We start from the raw sequence: 20958 nt of genomic DNA, 5'->3' as shown, positions 1-20958 counted from the left end.
AAATTCTGATGGAATGTGTTCTATCCCTTCTGCCTTATTTAACCGAAAGTCCTCCAAAGCTTTTCTAAATTATTCCTGACTAATGTCTTGAACTTCAGCCTACTCTTTATCACTACTATACTGTGATCTGAGTCTATATCTTCTAAATTCTAGCTGACTAATGTCTTGAACTTCAGCCTACTCTTCATCACTACTATATTGTGATCTGAGTCAATATCTGCTCTTGGGTACGCCTTACAATCCAGTATCTGATTTCGGAATCTCTGTCTGACCATGATGTAATTTAATTGAAATCTTCCCGTATCTCCCGGCCTTTTCCAAGTATCCCTCCTCCTCTTGTGATTCTTGAACAGGGTATTCGCTATTACTACCTGAAACTTGTTACAGAACTCAATTAGTCTTTCTCCTCTTTCATTCCTTGTCCCGAGTCCATATTCTCCTGTAACCTTTTCTTCTACTCCTTCCCCTACAACTTCATTCCAGTCACCCATGACTATAGATTTTCGTCCCCCTTTACATACTGCATTACCCTTTCAATATCCTCATACACTTCCTCTATCTGTTCATCTTCAGATTGCGACGTCGGCATGAATACCTGAACTATCGTTGTCAGTGTTGGTCTGCTGTCGATTCTGATTAGAACAACCCGGTCACTGAACTGTTCACAGTAACACACCCTCTGCCCTACCTTCCTATTCATAACGAATCCTACACCTGTTATACCATTTTCTGCTGCTGTTGATATTACCCGATACTCATCTGACCAGAAATCCTTGTCTTTCTTCCACTTCACTGACCCCTACTATATCTAGATTGAGACTTTGCATTTCCCTTTTCAGATTTTCTAGTTTCCCTACCACGTTCAAGCTTCTGACATTCCACGTCCCGACTCGTAGAACGTTATCCTCTCGTTGATTATTCAATCTTTTTCTCATGGTAACCTCCCCCTTGGTAGTCCCCTCCTGGAGATCCGAATGGGGGACTATTCCGGAATCTTTTGCCAATGGAGAGATCATCATGACACTTCTTCAATTACAGGCCACATGTCCTGTGGATACACGTTACGTGTCTTTAATGCAGTGGTTTCAATTGCCTTCTGCATCCTCATGCCGTTGATCTTTGCTGATTCTTCCGCCTTTAGGGGCAATTTCCCACCCCTAGGACAAGAGAGTGCCCTGAACCTCTATCCGCTCCTCCGCCCTCTTTGACAAGGCCGTTGGCAGAATGAGGCTGACTTCTTATGCCGGAAGTCTTCGGCCGCCAATGCTGATTATTTATCAAAATTTAGGCAGTGGCGGGGATCGAACCCGGAACCGAAGACGTTTTGATAATGAATCAAAGACGCTACCCCCAGAAGACGGGTGTGAATGTACAGAGTGATTATAATTAAAACTAATCTTTCAAACCGCTGTAGAAATAACACCACTGGTCAGAATGACTTAAAATTGCAACTGAATATTATCGGAGAAGAGGGAAAACGTGTGGCAGAAGAAAAATAAATAGTTAAAAATGTAGCAATAGATGACGCTACAAGCATCATAATTTTATAGTGGTCGACTACAAATGAAAAATGAATCATACAACAATGCATAAAGTTTACGTTTGACGTTAAACAAACTGTACTTCTCATAAAAATCATCACTCACTTCGGTTTTTAATTGTCCTGAGGCCAAAAATCGCATAAAAAGCGTCACTTACATCGGTTTTTGATCGTCCTGAGGCCAAAAACGGCATAAATAGCATCAATTAAAATCAAATAAGATTATTAATTTCCGTGTGACTGGCGAAAAACATGTTCAATATGCTGCCAACCGTTTTCTGCAACAAGTTGAAATCGAAGAACTTCATTTTCCACAACTGATTAAAGTGTTTCCGCGATCACGTTCAGAATGTGTTGTGCAATCCGTGCCTTGAATGCAGCTAAGTTCGCAATCGAAACACTGAACACAACATCTCTCAGATAGCCCCACAACCAAAAGTCCCACGGATTGATATCAGGTGATTGGGACGGCCTGGCTGTAGGCAAAAGGCGGCCGATAATTCTAGCATTTCCGAAATGGCGCTTCAGCAGCTGCTTACCTCGATTTACAATGTGCGTAGGTGCGCCAATTTGCATAAAAATGATCCCATACACACAACCACGTTATTGGAGAGCTGGAATGACGTGGTTGCGCAAAAAACACTCCTAGCGCTTGGCCCTATGAAAAATGATGCCGCAAACCCGCAACAGACAGTGACCTTTTCAGGATGAAGTCATGGTTGATTTGCGTGTGGATTATCTGTTGCCCATATTCGACAATTCTATTTATTGACATATCCTGTCAGATGGAAGTAGATTTCGTCTGTCCACAAAATCTTTCACAGCCAATCATTGTCCGCATCCATGCGAGCAAGAAATTCTAAACCAAAGGTGCCTCTTGCTGGCAGGTCAACAAGAAGCAACTCGTTCATGTGGGTAATTTTGAAAGGATAGCAAAGAAGGATGCTTCGTAGGATTGTACGCACCGTGCTCACGAGTATGGCCAACCTTCGAGCAATTCTCCGTGCACTACTCGTTTGCACACCAACACTCGTCTCCTCCTGCATTGAAGTGGCCACTGCTTCCACTCACGTCGAATCAATTCGGTTGCTCACTCTACCAGGTTGCACACCAAAATAACCCGGATCATTGTCTCTAGACCCACGGCAGTCATCAGATCAACACCTTTCTTCAAACCCTTCACTGCCCGGAACTTCTGCAGAGCGACGTGTGCACAGTCATCATTTTTGTAATACAGCTTTAGAAGAAGAGCGCGATGCTGCATTGAGACAGTCATGGCGAACGTCGCAGACGCGAAAGGAGGAAAAGCCGTGAACCCGGCGTGTTTATAACAACTTCAAAAATGGTTCAAATGGCTCTGAGCACTATGGGACTCAACTGCTGAGGTCATTAGTCCCCAAGAACTTAGAACTAGTTAAACCTAACTAACCTAAGGATATCACAAACATCCATGCCCGAGGCAGGATTAGAACCTGCGACCGTAGCGGTCTTGCGGTTCCAGACTGCAGCGCCTTTAACCGCACGGCCACTTCGGCCAGCTATAACAACTTCAGTGGGTCGTACGCATGACAGATGTTTTCATTTACGTATGCTGGCACATGCAGCGCCATCGATTGATCAATTTTTACCCTATATTTTCTCTTCTGTTATACGTTTCCACACTTCTCCTATGATATTCCGTTGCAATTTGACGTCATTATGACCAGTGGTGTTATTTCTACAGCATTTTGAAAGTTTAATTATAATACCCCTGTATTTACATCCCATATAATAATTCTCGATACTACCCGGGCGTAAAGTTAGAAAGAAATCAGTTAGGGGATCGTTTACGGCAGCACAGTTCTGTGTTCTAGTTTAGGATTGATCGCAGTTTTGCAGTTTTAATTCACTACGACTTTCAAGAGTGCAAATAACCTGTGCCTTCAGGTACTTCGAAGGTTTTCTAATGCTGACAATAAAACAAAATTTATAAATTACAGAGCACAGCAATCAGTCGTCTTTTTTTATTTGCGCGTTTTATTTGGCAAATCCAGATTTCGGCTAGTGCCTAGCCATTATCAATGCACTATTCTCTAGTCGCGATGCATGTCAGTTCCCTGTTGTTCGGGCGTCAGTCACTGTTCTTTGAGTATTCAAGGAAAATAGGTCATTGATAATGGCTACGCACGACCCGAAATCTGGATTTGCAAAATAAAACCTGCAAAAAAAAAAAAAAAAGGACAACTTCTGCGTTCTATAATTTATACACTACTGGCCATTAAAATTGCTACACCAAGAAGAAATGCAGATGATAAACGGGTATTCATTGGACATATATATTGTACTAGAACTGACATATGATTACATTTTGCCGGCCGAAGTGGCCGTGCGGTTAAAGGCGCTGCAGTCTGGAACCGCAAGACCGCTACGGTCGCAGGTTCGAATCCTGCCTCGGGCATGGATGTTTGTGATGTCCTTAGGTTAGTTAGGTTTAAGTAGTTCTAAGTTCTAGGGGACTAATGACCTCAGCAGTTGAGTCCCATAGTGCTCAGAGCCATTTGAACCATTTTTTTGATTACATTTTCACGCAATTTGGGTGCATAGATCCCGAGAAACCAGAACCCAGAACAACCACCTCTGGCCGTAATAACGGCCTTGATACGCCCGGGCATTGACTCAAACAGAGCTTGGATGGCGAGTACAGGTATAGCTGCCCATGCAGCTTCAACACGATACTACGGTTCATCAAGAGTAGTGACTGGCGTTGTGATAAGCCAGTTGCTCGGCCACCATCGACCACACGTTTTCTATTGGTGAGAGATCTGGAGAATGTGCTGGCCTGGGCAGCAGTTCAACATTTTCTGTATCCAGAAAGGCCCGTACAGGACCTGCAACATGCGGTCATGCATTATCCTGCTGAAATGTAGGGTTTCGCAAGGATCGAATGAAGGGTAGATGGTGGTGGTGGTTAGTGTTTAACGTCCCGTCGACAAGGAGGTCATTAGAGACGGAGCTCAAGCTCGGGTTAGGGAAGGATTGGAAAGGAAATCGGCCGTGCCCGTTCAAAGGAACCATCCCGGCATTTGCCTGAAACGATTGGCCGTGCGGTTCTAGGCGCTACAGTCTGGAACCGAGCGACCGCTACGCTCGCAGGTTCTAATCCCGCCTCGGGCATGGATGTGTGTGATGTCCTTAGATTAGATAGGTTTAATTAGTTCTAAGGTCTAGGCGACTGATGACCTCAGAAGTTAAGTCGCATAGTGCTCAAAGCCATTTGAACCATTTTTTTCGTATTACCCTCCTGAACCCACCGATTCCATATTCTACTAACAGTCATTGGATCTCGACCAACGCGAGCAGCAACGTCACGATACGAAAACCGGAAAACCGCAATCGCGGTAGGCTACAATCCGACCTTTGTCAAAGTCGGAAAGGTGATGGTACGCATTTCTCCTCCTTACACGAGACATCGCAACATCTATTTACGAGGCGACGCCGGTCAACTGCTGTTCGTCTGTGAGAAATCGGTTGGAAACGTCCGCACGTGTTAGGTGTCACCACCGGCGCTAACCTTGTGTGAATGCCCTGAAAATCTAATCATTTGCATATCACAGCATCTTCTTCCTGTCAGTTAAATGTCGCGTCTGTAGCACGTTATCTTCGTGGCGTATCAATTTTAATGCCCAGTGGTGTATGTCGACCCTTGGGAAAACACCGTTAATCATAAAAGCATTGTCAAGGCACAGATGTTAAAATCAGAACAATGATGCAAACAGAATTCGAAGCACTGACCGCCAGATGAGAAAAATGGCTGGAATTTTCGGTGTCCTACAGCTCTGGAGATGTCTCAATGCCACAGTGGTGGATGAGGGACAGCATCCCGCCACAGACACCTTGCCCCCTTCTTACTAGGATCAGTCTGTAGAGGTTCCTCTGTCCCGGCATAAAATATGCCTTGTAACTGAATGGAGCTCTTACTGAATTTACCCACCAAATTACTGATGCAGCCGGTGTGGGACCACTGTCCGCCTTTTTTTTTTCTACGTACGAGACTTTCGGTATCAAAACTATTTAGTACAGATCGAATTATTGCAGTGATAGTTAAACCTTGCAAAAGTGGTCTACACATCGTAAAATACAGGAAAGCACTTCCTCAATTACACTTCTCTGCCACTGACGACGGAAGCTTGAATATTTCAACTTGAAACCGGTCTCCAACCCGGATATGTGTCACCACATTCCATATCGATGTAGTAATCATGCAGTTCGTATCCTGCATCATACGAAGTTACTTCTGCATCACGCATATAGCTAGCGACCACCAGACACTCCTAAATATACCGCGAAGAAGGCTGGGTCAGTTGCCCTTGGCACAGAGGCCAGTAGTGTAAATCACAGTCGCTGAGTGCACCCACTTTCCTAATCGAAGGTAACCTGACAATTCAAAATTATATAGTCACCTTCAGAGGTCTAACATACTACTAATAACTGCACCATTCTGTGGATTTCTTCTTCCAGTCGTACATGAATTTAATTTACAATGCTATAGCTGTCGTTACTCTCGGAGGCCAGCCGAGTGCGGCGCTGCTACTCGCTGACAGGTAGCCGCAATATTTCACCGCCCGACGTGTAGGCTTTATGTTTTCGGCACTGGAGTGGCTGTAAAGTTTTACCCCGACTGCGCGGGAGATGGAACAGGCCTTGTGGGCGCAGCCGACACAAAGCCGGGGCCGGCTATAAGCAATCTCCGGCGTGCGGAGTCGGCCGGCGGCGAGGCTGAGACGAGCCGCGTCGAGTGGCAAGTGGTCGCGTTGCCCGCCGCTCCTCACCACCGCCCTTAATGGCCCGTTGCCTGGCGGCGTCACTCCACGCCCCGTCTAGTTTACTCAGCCGCGAAAATCTCATTTCGCCGGCGTGCCCGCCCGCCCGCCTCCTCCTGTTCCAACTCCCCCACCGCCGTCTCGGCGACAGCCACTGGGCGGATCACTCAGTGACGTCACAGTCACACTCAACTCGCTTATCCGACACGAGATGGTAGGTCTGCAATTGCTCAGTACTCAGGAACCAGGATTTTTTTGTTTTTTTGTTTTCTCCGTCTCAGTTGCATTGATATAAAATTTAGCCATAGTCGTTACCAGTTCTGGGCTGACATGCCCATTCTCGAAGCACACACGTAAAATTACTAAATAAATATCTTGAAATAATGTATACAAGCAGTATGTATGTCCATACTACAGAGCCGGCCGGGGTGGCCGAGCGGTTCAAGGCGCTACGGTCTGCAACCTGTAACATTATGTGATTCCCTTATCATTTTAAATCATTCACTAATCGAACAGTCGCTCGGCAACAGCTACAGTTAGCAAATAATGTTGCGAGAATGTAAAGGTGAACGAACTGTGACGTAACTTGTTTATTGTCGAAGCGCCGTCAGAGATGCAGTGAGTTACTGACTTTGAAAACCGCGGCGCGAAAAACAGACAGAAGATGAACACTTTTACACATTTTTTTGATGTACGAGATATTCTCTATGGACAGTTACTCATTCTTCTCTTGTCTCTTGTAACTTGTGTCGGACGTGCATGTCTTGCCGCCGTATTATTATCGTTGAAAATAATATTATCTTAGTGTTAAGTAAAAGTGCAATACTGAAAGTGCAATACTGCATAGCAGCAAATTTATTGTGCGACGTGTATGTGAAAACGTCAAAGGAATTATTTCCATTACGAGAAGAGAAGTGCCACTCAAAACGGCATCCGTGTTAAATCCTTCATTGCAGTGTAAGTTCATCTATCAATTGTCATAAATTCAGAGTTAAATGGAACTGGTGTATGGACTATTTATTTATTATAGAATGTATGTCTCACTCCTTTATGAAGTTATTTAATTTTCTTTATGTTTCTGCCAAAGAGAGAGTTCACAGTCACGAATTCTTTCGTCGACATCGGACGGAAGTTGCATGCGGCGAAATATTTTCTACTGGTAAATGCATGATAATCTACGGTCCCTTAGGAAATTCACGTTGAGCTATCCAAAATTAATTATATTTTGAATAGGCATTTACTCTCCTCTGCAATGCAACTTCCGACTGATCAGACGATCCAACAAGAGACAGCCGCACACGGTCGGCGTTCGCAAATACGAGTATATTTCCACCGCTGATTATAGCTATATGTTACAGCACAAAAGTAAACATATTGTTATAATTAGCGACTACGAACTGGGACATTTATAACTGTATGTTTATGTATACACATTTCGTAAACATATCGTTATAAACCGCGCGACCGCTACGGTCGCAGGTTCGAATCCTGCCTCGGGCATGGATGTGTGTGATATACTTAGGTTACGTAGTTCTAATTCTAGGGCACTGATGATCTCAGAAGTTAAGTCCCACAGTGCTCAAAGCCATTTTTTGAAGCACCAAAATGGTTCAAATGGCTCTGAGCACTATGGGACTTAACTGCTGTCACTTAGGACACATCGAAAAATCGGCCGTAGCTGAGAATGTTTTTCGAGATGGGAACCACGAAATTAAATTTAATGAGACAAACGTTCTTGCACGAAAATGCCATTATCATGCGCGCATGTTTAGAGAAGCAATAGAGATTCACAAACACCATTATAATTTTAACAGAAAAGAGGAAGTTTTAAAGTTGGACAATATGTGGATGTCGACGTTGCCCCAGCAGAATGACAATCGATTACTCTTAATCGAGGATGATGACGCCTTCCAAAGATAGGCATACCGTCTGCATCACGTGACGAATGGTGGTGCGCTCTATGCGCTCTATAAATGCGAGAGTACCTGGAGCCTCAGTGGCCGTAGCCGGACGACCTCAGGAGATGTCTCCCGCAGATGGAGACGAAACGTTAGGTGGAAATTTTATACATTGACCATGGCCTCTCAGAACGGATGTTTCAACTATGATCAAATTGTTGGCATTGCATTTATACATGCTCTTCATTTTTGTAATATGTTCATATTTTATTCATTACACATTGTAATCAACAAGAGATTTTGTTTTAATAATAAAATTTTAATGCATGATATGAAGGTCGTAAGGTGATCGATTCCACAGGCCAATCATTGTGTGATAGAGTAGGCATTGGTAACACAAAAATGTTCAGTACTGTATCTGTCAGCGGCACTTATGGTTATTCCTTTTGTGAGCCAAAAGCATATGTTGTTATATTACTGGGGGCCTAGGGTACACGCATTCATAACCTCTGATACCGTTGTTCAAAAGTGTATGATGAAAACCCGCGCCGCTTTTGAAGGCGCATACTGTTTATAAGATCCTCTTTTATAATGTAGCTCTTTGTAGTTGCATCATTTTATGTAATACTTCTATCTATGATTATTATGTATATATGATCAATACATAAATAACTTTTGGCTTTGAATATGGCCTTCGCACCATGTATGATGATTGCATCGAATGATGATCAGTATGGTGCTGTGTAATGCTTGTTTAATGCATTACTGTAGGCTTGGCAGCAAAGGTCATACTAATGATGTAATTTGTAAAGCTGTAAGTGCTATATTCCTTTCACATTATTTTATTTTTAGACAGCACATGGCTAATGTACAATAATGAACAGCATAGTTTAGGCTTAAGCATTGACTCCTTCTATGTCACGTAGTAATGTTTGGCGCTATACCCTGCTACAAAAATACAGGGTTGTATATAGGATGACGCTCTACTTCGTAGCGTCCTGGCTTTGTGTGTTCCATATGTATTCTATGTTGCTTTGTAAAAATAAATGAATAACGTTTCCTCAACATAAAAAGATTTTTTTTCATTTCTGGGTTAGTTGTTTTGTAATACATAATTGTCAGCAATTTCTGTAATGTAAATTTGATATTTCTATAAGTTTAAAATTTTTATCAATAATGGAGAATGTTTTTGGCAGCGCAACAGAAAAGTAATAGGCAGCCATAAGCGCATGCACTTACGCGTAAGGGTGACATCTGCAAAGGTGTCCTGTTGACTACTGTAGGTAACATTTGTCAGTTTGGTTGTGTCAGTCAGTTGCGATGGGCACATAAGCTAAGATCAATGGGGGTGTACTTCTTGCCCACTGTGTCCTTTGCTGTACATAAGCTGTTGGGCCTTTTGGCACAATATTGTATGAATAAATGCAATTAAAAGCAACGTATGTTTACAAGCACATGTGTACCTGCAATAAGAACAGACATACTGTTTGTATACATTATTGTAAATAATTGTAAGTTTCCTCTCTCTGTAGTGCTCACTTTAAGTCATTAGCAAATCAGTAAAAACATATTACGGAGAGAATGAAAGGAAAAAGAAAAAGACGAAAAAAGTATAGGTATAAATTATTATTTCTTTTTACATTTTTATGCTGTAAATCACAGTGAGAATGATACTATAATTTCTTTTTAGATTTTGAATCAATAAATTCCACTGAACAAGCCAGGGTAGCAGATAGCACTAATGCGCTGCACCCTGGAGGATTAACGACCGAGGCCGGTATGCCTGCCATCCAGGACGTAGTTTTTAGGCCGTTTCCCACATCCCATTAGGTGATACTGGGCTGGTCCCCAAGTTCCACTTCAGTTACACGACTGACAGACATTTTCAGACATTCGCGCTGTCCCAAGGCTTACACTAGACGCAGACAGCTGGGGTACATTTATTCCATTCCGGGGGGTTCAGGGTGGTGTCAGGAAGGGCATCAGACCACCCTCTGCAACTAACACTGACACATTCCATAGTAACACCCAGAACCGGCAGTAGCTGGAGCGGGATCCCGATACAACAGAAATTCCAGTGAACAAATCATTTCATATTTTATGCCCTCTCAGCAAAGTTTTGACAGCTGTATGTGCCTTTATATAATCGAAATGTTACTCAGTTTAGGAGCAAACTGTACACGATATGAAAAATATATCCTCAGTTTAACCATGATATCACATGAATCTTTCTCTCATTGTTCAACAATTAAGTCTATTCTGCTCACTAAAATCATCTGAAAAATCTTGCGAGTGACAATAATGCCACCACTGTTCAAAAACATCGTAGCTAACTCTCCAGTGTGATACGTGTTTCTCGACACACATTTTCGACTGGGGAACGGTAAGTCAGGGGCAGTATTTGTCAAGCTAGATTCAGTACATTGTTCGGGAAAATAAAAGAAAACGTATCAGTCAGCATGGTTTAATGTATCAAAACAGGTAATTTATTGGCAAAATGTATAGTTTACGCCGGCCGCGGTGGTCTAGCGGTTCAGGCGCTCAGTCCGGAACCGCGCGACTGCTACGGTCGCAGGTTCGAATCCTGCCTCGGGCATGGATGTGTGTGATGTCCGTAGGTTAGTTAGGTTTAAGTAGTTCTAAGTTCTAGGGGACTGATGACCACCGACGTTAAGTCCCACAGTGCTCAGAGCCATTTGAACCATTTTGTATAGTTTACGTTATTAATACGTAGGGCGAGCTGTAGTTACGTTTTGAGTGCAAAAATACGGAAGTGATTAATAATGATGATGACTATGACGGTGGCGACATCTCTGATAGTGCAGTATTAATGGCAAAGCTAGTCGCAGTGAGTTTCCTAGCTTTTAAAATACACCACCACGCTGTGTCAGCATGTTCCGATGTATAAAAAATGTGATTAGTGTTCATTAGTCATTTATTTCTCTATTGTCGATGCAGCATCGTATTTTGTTTTCTTTCCATTCGCAAGAAACATGATCTTGGAGAAATTCAAGCTCCGAGAAATGCATAAGCAAGGAAACTAAATTCGGGTGCGCAAAACCATAGGAAACAGTTAAGCATATTCTATGAAATCGAATGCCTCTCTCTGCACCTCTGTGCTGCGGCTGACTACGAGTTTGTTGCAAGAAATTAATGCATTTAAGTACCGCTTTTAACGTGCTCAATGTAATTCAAGCAGGAGCCACTCAAACACCACGACACTTGTCAGCAGTCACCAGCATCCTCTCAGATAAGAAAGGCCTACACCTGGGCGCTACCTGATACACTACAGTCTGTCATGCATCCAGGAAGGGTACGTAGTATTCACTCTGCAATTCAGCCTATATGTTCAGTTCTCCTGTGAAATCAAATACGATCTCTCGAGAGCTAATAAAAAGATACAATGCATGCTGTTTGATATGCTAAATCCCATTCAATAATTACGTGAAATGTTTCAAATCCATCAAATGTACTTTTTGTGAGCATCTGTCAACTGATCGAATGGTCTCATATGCAATAGCAGATTTCAAAATTGGGTTTTCACTTTATTATCGTATGGATTATTCCCTTTTGCTTTCGATTGACTCGTGATGCAGTAAAACTGCAATACTGCACATAACCTTTAGAGGTTATGACGATTGAACATCTTCTGAAGACTCTTATATATTGCTTTTACTTAATGCAGGCTTAACGATCTGCGTATATTTTTAGCCTCTGTTTCAATTTACTTAAAAGCATGTGGGTTACAATAAGAAAAAGTAATGAATACGTGATGGATGCAAGGATTAGTCAGTCTGAGCACGTAATTGTAAATTGCCAAAACCCTTGTTCCGATATCTTGAGTGGTTCACGGAATAAAAAGGGTGCAAATATTGGAAGTTTTACATGACACAGAGCCTAAGATCACATGGTATATCAATATGTACACACTATAAAGATGTGCGAAATGGAGGAGGGAGAAAAACTCATTTTTAACCTTTTGCCACCATTACAGCATCCACTTCGGCGACTGGTTGTAGAAAAGTTCCTCGCGGAGCAGCTTCGTCTTCCTAGCGGAGAACTCCATTGGCGTCATGATCTGTAGCAAAGTCTTAGTTCTGGAACTCATCTGAACTCTTAGCCTCCTGAGGCATTCACGTGAGTGAATGGAAACAAGCACAAGCGAACGAGCAGTCGCAGACAAGTCGCAAGTGTTCGCTACCACTCGCTTGTAGCTGTGGACAAGAGTTTACACTATAGGGAATGTAACCTGAAATATAGCTTATGAACGCTGAATTATAGATCATATTGTTCTTTTTTCTTCTTTTTTATGCAAAAATCGGCACGAAGGGTACAATACTGTATAGTTAGAGCCACAATGTAAAACGTTCGTATTCAGAGGGGAGAGACTACTATTTTGAATGACGAGTACATTATTTTTGACGAAGAAGGCAAAATGTTTCAGGAAAAGAAAATGTAGGTGTCTAAATATGGACATTAGAGTTCAATGCGTCGATTAAGTATTCCTAACACTGAATTGTTGCTCAATCTTACCTTAGCATTATTTCAAGACTTTAAACATATGTCAGTTGTTTTTCGATGGCTTCTCATTACAAGTGACTTGGAAATTTAAAATATGAGCACCAGTTTCTAGCCACTAACACAATCTAAAGAAAGGCTACCATTTACGCTCTGTATATTAGTAACTGGATTCATTTACGTGATCGATGTCTCCGCACTTCAGTTGCTGCAGTATCTCAGATAAATTCTGATGTTTGCAGTGACATATGCAAAGAACTTCAAGGATTTTATTGAAGACGTATAAGGAAAATAATGTCATAAATATGATTAATGGAGTGTGAAATATACATACGACCTGTCATATAGCTTTTTTTTGTTTATCAGAAAAAATTCTAATATAAAAGTGATAAATGAACTATTTAATTACAGATATTATGAAAGTTGGCAAACAGAACGATCATCTCCTTCGTAACTCTTCAGTTTTAGTCAGTATAATAGATACATATTTGCACTTTTCTACTTTCAAGGAAACTTGGGACGCTCCTCGTATTCAATAAAAGAAGTTAGAAGCTTCTGCTGATTCACTCCATTCCCGCATGATGCAAGCATATAATGAATATGTCATCTTTGTCACATCCTCAGTTGAATCTTTGAGTGCTTCGGCAGTATTCTACCAATTACGTTTCTCCTCCCTCACCATTTGTGCTGTGGATTTCTTTGATAACAGTTATACCTTCGTAACCTATAGTCTTCCATCAGTAACACCACATTTCTTTCAGAGCACTTCATCGCTCATTGAACACGTGTCAACGATCGAAAAGAAAAGATGGAGACAAAATCTCTCTGTACTTCTAGCACCGAAGCATGCAGAATGTGAACTTCTTTTAACTGCTCGTTAAAGACTGACACTAGTGCAACACAAGCAAGCGCAAGTAAATGCAAACCGAACATAACTGACTGTACGTAAAGGTCACAGTTCGTACTAATAGACGGAAAGCCATCGAGTAAAACAGAAATAATATCCGGCATTCCCCAAGGAAGTGTATAGGCCCTCTATTGTTCCTGATCTGTATTAACGACATAGGAGACAATCTCAGTAGCCGTCTTGGATTGTTTGCAGATGATGCTGTCATTTACCGTCTTGTAAAGTCATCAGATGAACAAAACGAATTGCAAAATGATCTAGATACGATATCTCTACGGTGGGAAAAGTGGCAATTGACCCTGAATAAAGAAAAGTGTGAAATATTCACATGGGTACTACAAGAAATCCGCTAAATTTCGATTACGCGATAAGTCACACAAATCTGAAGGCTGCAAAATTCAGCTACATGCTAAGGGATTACAATTACAAATACCCTAAATTGGAACGATTACATAGATGATGTTGTGGGTAGAGCCAACCAAAGACTGCGATTCATTGGCAGAAACTTAGAAGGTGCAACGAGTTTACTAAAGAGACTACTTACACCACGCTTGTCCAACCTATTCTGGAGTATTTCTGTGAGGTGTGGGATACGCATGAGATGAGACTGACGGATGACATCGAAAAAGTACAATGAAGGGTAGCTCGTTTTGTATTATCGCGAAATAGGTGAGATAGTGTCACAGACATGATAGTGAATTGGAATGGGAATCATTAAAACAAAAGCGTTTTTCGTCGCGACGAGATCTTCTCATCAAATTTCAATAACCAGTTTTCTCCTCCGATTGCGAAAACATTCTGTTGGCACCCACCCACATAGGGAGAAATGATCACGACGTTAAAATAAGAGAAATCAGGGCTCGCCACGGTTCTGCCGGCTAACCCCGTCTGACGTTCGAGTCCTCCCTCGGGCATGAGTGTGTGTGTTGTCTTTAGCGTAAGTCAGTTTGAGTTAGGTTAAGCCTAGAGACCGATGACCTCAGCAGTTCCGTCCCATAGTAACTCATCACAAATTTCCAATTTTTTCATGGCTCGCACAGAAATATTTAAGTGCTCAATTTCCCGCGCGCCGTGTTAGAGTGGAACGGTTGAGAGACATCTTGAAGGTGGTTCACTGAACCCTCTGCCTGGCACCACTCTATTGTGAGTAGCACAGTAATCACGTAGATGTAGATGTAGATGTACTTTCCCCACACTGGCCTACCATTCACACCAGGGAGACTTCTCGTTCGTTGACTAGATTATAGAATCGGGTCTCTCTATCAATATGCCTTGCCTCTTTGAATTCCTTGTGTAAAGTCTGAACGCTACTGCCGCTACACTCATTTATAGCGTAGCAAAGGATTTTGTGACACATATAATTGCGTATAATACATTTTCTCCAGGAAATAAATGTCGACGTTCTGTTCCAGCTTACATCTTCTATGTGAGCCACCCGGTGTGGCCGTGCGGTTCTAGGCGCTTCAGTCTGGAACCGCGTGACCGCTACGGTCGCAGGTTCGAATCCTGCCGCGGGCATGGATTTGTGTGATGTCCTTAGGTTAGTTAGGTTTAATTAGTTCTAAGTTCTAGGCGACTGATGACCTCAGCAGTTAAGTCGCATAGTACTCAGAGCCATTTGAACCATTTTTCTTCTAAGTTGTCCGATCCGGCTCTCCTTGATTTCCTCTACAGTAGCGTAGAGTAGCATGCCTCCTCTGAGAGCCCGTTTGGGCTGAAAGCTGCTGCTAATAGATGACTGTCTCCCTGACGCACAGCTGTGCTCACTAAGAGGTTCTTATCAGATATTGTGATGTTTTTCCGCCTGTAGAAGCAAAATATGATGACGGTAGTGATAGAACACACGCACTTGGAGTTGCATTACGCTCTCCAGATTTGGAAACTGTTGGGAACACGAAATAATAAATTCCAGGAAATCTCCGCCTTCACCAGTTGCTGATTCAGCAGAAGGTTCAGAACTACTTGGAATTGTTCAGTACTATTTGGCTGCGTCAGCAGGGTGGTTGGGGGGGGGGGGAGGGGAGTGGGAGAGTCATGAAAACAGAGCTTGTACTCGAGAAAGGTGTTGTTGCTGTATCATCTGAACAACCATCTAAATCATTCAACAATTTTTCTTTGAAGGACAAAAAAAAAATGCCTGACAAATATGGTATATCACTATTAAAAATCTTATGGTGCTGACCTTCTGATTACTTCCCATATGTGGTATCGTAGCCTGTCGGTCTCGTGCATGCAGAATGCCTTGGCAGCTAGGTGTGCAGATGGCAGGGCACACATAGGGTGAGCGGTAGTGGTGGGGGTTATGTGCAGGCGCTGTAGTGGAAATGCCAAGCGCTGGAGGGAAAGAGACCTTCTACATTGAAGCCTAAGCTCACATTTTCTATAAATATTAAGTGGGGGCCTTCTACACCTACACTTGCATGCTGGTCATTCAAAAGGATTTCGCCCAAATTGCAGCGATTCATTTTCGCCTGGCTTGTTAACCATTTTTAACTTTCAGAGAAGTATTAAGAGTAGCGAATTTAGAGTAAAACCTGCACATATCTCCGGTTGGCACGTTAAAATTTGCTTCTTTTGTAAAAAGACAGCGAAGTTTACACCGTGTCACCTCACTAACATGTTGTGGAGATGCAGTTGAAAAATAATTTTGAAAAAGTGGTATATTATGTTTACTAAATGAGGAACTGTAGAAATCACATTTTAGGTACAAAAATAACCTCTAATTTCTTCACTTATGTTGCTCCAAAACCCATAGCATTTCTCATTTCAATAGCTACCGATGACCTTCAAAAATTGCGTTCCTTCATCGAAAAAGTCTATAGTTACTGGAATAATACGGTAGATAATTAAGTTTTGCGTAGCACCTATAACGAATTTATTTGCCAATATCTCATTTCGAAATCTCAAACCGTTTATGGAATATGAGGAATGTTGTAAACATTTCACTCTTATCGCTGGCGTAGCGCGATAAGTGTGCTACGTCACATCAGTTTTCTCGAGATAGGTGACAGATAGAGACCTCCAGCCAAGTTTAAAGAAAAATTAAATATGTTACATAAATTTCGTATGCAGCAACATATTACACAAAGTGCACGAAACGCAAAATCATATCGACCTACACTTGTCATTACAAACTTTTTAAAATTTCGCGCAGTGTCTTACTTCCACGTAAACATCATAACTGTGAACATTGACGGAATGATGGGCACGCCATCATGAACCTGACATATAAAGCTATAAGTAAATCAAAAATGAATTTTTTTACAGAATAGTTTCTGTAAAATCTTTTGAGAAAGACGGCAGGGCGTGCGCCTCGATTTTGCCATCGCCGACCGGCCGAAAGATTTCAGACACCGTCTGCCTCCCCTTCCGAACAAACGGATGTACTCGCCCAGGTCTTTGGACGAAAATTGGTTGCTGCTCATCTGCCACCGTGTCCTGCGCGGGCTATACCAAGCAGGGCTCAGTCGTTCCGGTACAGGGGTTGGCGCTAGAGGCTCCGCTGTTCGACAGCGGCAGCGTGAGCGACCGGCGCCGCCCAACCGCCAGCTGCACGTGTGCCACGCCTTCTGAGCTGAGCCGCCACTGGCGCTAGTGATCGCGAGCTTAAAGAGGCCGCCCGACTGCAGTCTGCCCTGCTGAGTAGCTTCGGGCTAGTAGCAGTGGAGTATCAACATAGTGTGTTCGCAACTGCCCTTGCGAGTGTTGTGTAGTAGAACTGCCCTCAAGACTTACGTTTAATTCTACCGTCTGCAAGGTGGACGTGAAATTTCTATTTTTCGGATGTTAAATTGTTCCGGCGTTGTCTGAGGGCTTTTATAAGGTTTTAGGTCAGAGTTCATTGCACTAAGTTGAATATATTACACTACTGGCCATTAAAATTACTACACCAAGAAGAAATGCAGATGATAAACAGGTATTCATTGGACAAATATTTTATACTAGAACTGACATGTGATTACATTTTCACGCAATTTGGGTGCATAGATCTTGAGAAATCAGTACCCAGAACAAACACCTCTGGCCGTAATAACGGCCTTGATACGCCTGGGCATTGAGTCAAACATAGCTTGTATGCCGTAATGTACAGCTGCCCATGTAGCTTCAACACGATACCACAGTTCATCAAGAGTAGTGACTGGCTCATTGTAACGAGCCAGTTGCTCGGCCACCATTGACCAGACGTTTTCAATTGGTGAGAGATCTGGAGAATGTGCTGGCCAGGGCAGCAGTCGAACATTTTTTGTATCCAGAAAGGCCCGTACAGGACCTGCAACATGCGGTCGTGCATTATCCTGCTGAAATGTAGGGTTTCGCAGGGATCGAATGAAGTGTAGAGCCACGGCTCGTAAGACATCTGAATGTAACGTCCATTGTTCAAAGTGCCGTCAATGCGAACAAGTGGTGACCGTCTCGGTAACCAATGGCACCCCATAACATCACGCCAGGTGATACGCCAGTATGGCGATGACGAATACACGCTTCCAGTGTGCGTTCACCGCGACGTCGCCAAACACGGATGTGACCATCATTATACTGTAAACAGAACCTGGATTCATCCGAAAAAATGACGTTTTGCCATTCGTTCACCCTGGTTCGTCGTTGAGTACACCATCGCAGGCGCTCTTGTCTGTGATGCAACATCAAGGGTAACCGCAGCCATGGTCTCCGAGCTGATAGTCCATGGTGCTGCAAACGTTGTCGAACTGTTCGTGCACATGGTTGTTGTCTTGCAAACTTCCCCATCTGTTGACTCAGTGATCGAGACGAGGCTGCACGATCCGTTACAACCATGCGGATGAGATGCCTGTCAGCTCGACTGCTAGTTATACGAGGCCGTTGGGATCCAGCACGGCGTTTCGTATTACGCTCCTGAACCCACCGATTCCATATTCTGCTAACAGTCACTGTATCTCGACCAACGCGAGCAGCAATGTCGCGATACGATAAACCGCAATCGCGATAGGCTACAATCCGACCTTTATCAAAGTCGGAAACGTGATGGTACGCATTTCTCCTCCTTACACGAGGCATCATAACAACGTTTCACCAGGCAAATCGGTTGGAAACTTTCTTCATGTCAGCACGTTGCGCTTCAGGCAAATGCCGGGATGGTTCCTTTGAAAGGGAACCCTAATCCGATGAGACCGATGATCTCGTAGTTTGGTCTCTTTCCCCAAACAATCCAATCCAATCCAATCAGCATGTTCTAGGTGTCGCCACCGGCGCCAACTTTGTGTGAATGCTCTGAAAAGCTAATCATTTGCATATCACAGCATCTTCTTCCTGTCGGTTAAATTTCGCGTCTGTAGCATCTTCGTGGTGTAGCAATTTTAATGGCCAGTAGTGTACATTATTTCGCACAGTGACTATGTTCTCTCATTCTTTAGATTTTTGCCACAGACACTCTTGTACCAAACCGATCAGACACATCATAATTTAGGTGACGAGATCTTACTTGGTCATTTCATTGTAACTTATTGATTTTTTCTTATTTAGTGTTGTAGAGTCGGTTAACGGCTGTATAGGACAATGACCTTCACTCGTCTCTCAAAAAAATACACCCTATCGCGAAATAGTTCGACCCATAGAGCAATACACTGTAAAAAATGTAGGTCTTCTTCATCTTCTTCCTAATACTTTTCTGGTTATGTGGTCTATCATCATTCCGACGTCTGTTATATACACTGCTCGGTTGAATTCCTTGTCATATCTAAGACGTAGCCAAATTCACCTACTTGCCATAACTCAAACAACTTTGCATGCAGTATGTAGAAACTACAAGCAGTCACTATCCAATATCTAGAAGAAGCAGTGGGGAATCTGCAGTTGGGGAATTGCACTGGCTAATACGTGACCGAAGAGGAAGAAGAAGAAGATAACTGCAGCCTTTCGGTTAGATAAACTTTCTGGACGCCATAGACTTCGAAACTAAGTAAAATATGTAATTGTGTTTGGTGGGTTGGCAGTCTATGAAGCGTGTTAAAATCGGTGCTGGTAGCCTAGGGTGTATTTTTTGTGTGGTTTCAACTTCTAAAAGTAATGTTTGCTGGCCAATCACGACTGGTTCAAAGAGGCCAAATAAAATCTTATTGCATGTCTCCCAGTTTTCACCAACAATGTGCGAGAGATGAATAGCCCAGTTAAAATAAATATCTCGTTACCTGTAAATGTCTTTTGTCTGAGTGAGGGAATTGCACTGGCTAATACGTGACCGAAGAGGAAGAAGAAGAAGATAACTGCAGCCTTTCGGTTAGATAAACTTTCTGGACGCCATAGACTTCGAAACTAAGTAAAATATGTAATTGTGTTTGGTGGGTTGGCAGTCTATGAAGCGTGTTAAAATCGGTGCTGGTAGCCTAGGGTGTATTTTTTGTGTGGTTTCAACTTCTAAAAATAATGTTTGCTGGCCAATCACGACTGGTTCAAAGAGGCCAAATAAAATCTTATTGCATGTCTCCCAGTTTTCACCAACAATGTGCGAGAGATGAATAGCCCAGTTAAAATAAATATCTCGTTACCTGTAAATGTCTTTTGTCCGAGTGAGGAAAAATTAGGGGAAGGTATTTTAATACCAAGAACATACTTTCATAGCTGTCTGATGACGTTCGTGTATGGTATTCAACTAACATCACATATTGACTTTAAAAAAACCGGTAGTTTCCAAGGTTACGATTCAAATAGGTGTTAAAAGAACAAATTTACGTTAACGTATACGCAAATAAAGAATTTTGTGTGGGAATACACAGAAAATTACAAAACCTGAATGCAAAAGCTTTGATGAATGTTGAGTCTGTCATCGATCATTATTGCTTCAAATGGTACATTATTGCCGATCTCTACCCGGCAAAGTATCATGTGAACCGTGTTTCAAATTATATTCTGGAAACATTTTACTTCTCACTCAATTGTATAATGCTGAAATACCTGAGAAAAGCAATGTAAATGTGGAATTACTGTGCATGGCAGACGGTACTCTGAGGATGAATGTTTTGTTATGGGAACCTCGAGCAGCATTAAGCGGGTTTAAGGTGGTTCCATTGCATGTATCGACACGTCATAACTGCTACAAATATGTGAATCTCTTAACGCTGTCCATCACAAACACAGAAATCTAGCATTTCTTTTACCGCTACATAAAAAACATTCCAGCCTAGCACGTTGTAGCATTACTCCTTTTCATCATTGTACTGTAGTATGCGACCGCTGCTTATGTTTTCAGTCGAAAGAAAATTGGACTGCCAGTGAGAAATGACACCCCCAAAGCAGAGAACCAGTTTGTATAACAAACTGGTG

This window comes from Schistocerca serialis, chromosome 5, assembly GCF_023864345.2.
Source record: "Schistocerca serialis cubense isolate TAMUIC-IGC-003099 chromosome 5, iqSchSeri2.2, whole genome shotgun sequence".
Taxonomy (NCBI): Eukaryota; Metazoa; Arthropoda; class Insecta; order Orthoptera; family Acrididae; genus Schistocerca; species Schistocerca serialis.
This window is presented reverse-complemented; position numbering follows the sequence as displayed.